Genomic DNA, 1,749 nt, shown 5'->3' with positions numbered 1-1,749 from the left:
ACAATTTATGTTTTGATGTTTGGTATTTTGAAATAGTGCTTACATAAAGGATGTACTTAATGGCAAGTGATAATAGTTACCAATATTCAATGCTTTGAAATAGTGTTATGAAAGTACTTATTATCACTCCTGCGCACAAGCAATGGCACCCAAAATGACCTCTTGTTCACCTTTCTCATGCATATTCCCTTGATTAAGCCACACATTAACTTTATTCCAAGAGTTGATCATCTTGATAAAGGTCTACCATACTTCTTGCCTATCAAAGACATCTATAAACTCTACTCCAAGTGGTGATCTAAATAAGGGCAGTGATGTCTAACAACATGCTTCCCTACATTTTGCTCATGATTCCAATATATCCTTAAATCGTTGATATAATTGGCATCTTTCTGTGTCAAGATTAGCTAGTTTACTTTAGGTGCATCATTACTATGGGATACTAAACAATGTTCAAGTAAAAAATTGCAAGATCAAAATATAGAAAGATTCAAGGTCATATTGCTAACCTTTTAGTCATGGAAGCTACTTTCAACTCTCAAAGACAACAACAATGCAAAATAGGTGAATGCTTCATCGATTTACATGTCCAATTGACATTTTCAATTAAATGTTTTCCAACATTACAATTGCAAGTTTTCATTATGTTGCAATCAAGTTGAGATGGAATTCCTACTTAAGGTCTAGGAAATACACATTTAATCAACTTGTAGTATGCCTCCCTCTTATTAAAGCAATACCCAACATGTTCTCATGAGCACGAACAACAATAAAATCATCATGATGTAATTTCCGAACAGATCGTACACTATATATTCAAAAAAGCTAGCCTTAAGTGACACAACAGCTTAGATTCCAAACATGTGAATGCTATGTAAGGAGTTGGGCATGCTCATTTCCTAGCTAGCCTTTGATGGAGTATCTACAAAGCAAGGGACAAAATCTCTAGCAAGCAAACAAGTCTTGCTTTGTCTTCATGAAGTTCTTTGGACTTGAGTTTGCCTCATGAATAATCAAACATGCAACATGCTACGTGTGGTGAAAGCTAAGCTGCCTTTGGTCATGATTAAACATCATCTAGAGAAGTATCTAGCTTATAGTGGAAGCAACTCATCACTTAAAAGTTTTAACTTCAACTGCTAAACTAGAAAACAAATTTTTAAAAGCAGATTCAAAACTACCAAGGATGGATCTGGCCTACAAATAAATTGAAAGACATGAAACAACATGCTAGATTACCTATAGAGAGCTCACCAGTGAAATAAAAGATTCTTCCTTTTTTTATATGGATCACTGTTTGAAATATTCTGATCATTTGTTCTCAGTAGGTCTTTTTATATGGGTTTCAAACAGCAAGTATTATGCCCATACAAAAAGGTGATCAGAATATTTCAAACAGCAAGTATCTATACCCATATAAAAAGGCCTACTGAGAAGAACTGATCAGAATATTTCAAACAGCGAGTATCCATAATTGGCAAACTGGACTTATATACCAGTGACTCTACACTACAAATCCGCAATTCGCAAAGCAGACGACAAAATGCCACTCCAGCAATACAAACTACTGCAAACAAAAACTCAACAGACATCACAAAAACGTTCATTTGATCTAAAAAGCAGTGCTTAGAGGACATTCTTACTCAATGAACAAAATGATTAGGGTGTGTTTTATCAAGTTAAACCCCTTTCTATTTCTTTCAAAGAGAACTGTAGCATGATAAGATATCAGAAAAGTTCAACAAGGCA

The sequence above is a fragment of the Lygodium microphyllum genome, chromosome 6 (genome assembly GCF_053477565.2).
Source record: "Lygodium microphyllum isolate KBCC chromosome 6, Lygodium_microphyllum_v1.1.10, whole genome shotgun sequence".
Classification (NCBI taxonomy): Eukaryota; Viridiplantae; Streptophyta; class Polypodiopsida; order Schizaeales; family Lygodiaceae; genus Lygodium; species Lygodium microphyllum.
Note: the sequence above shows the minus strand (reverse complement) of the source record.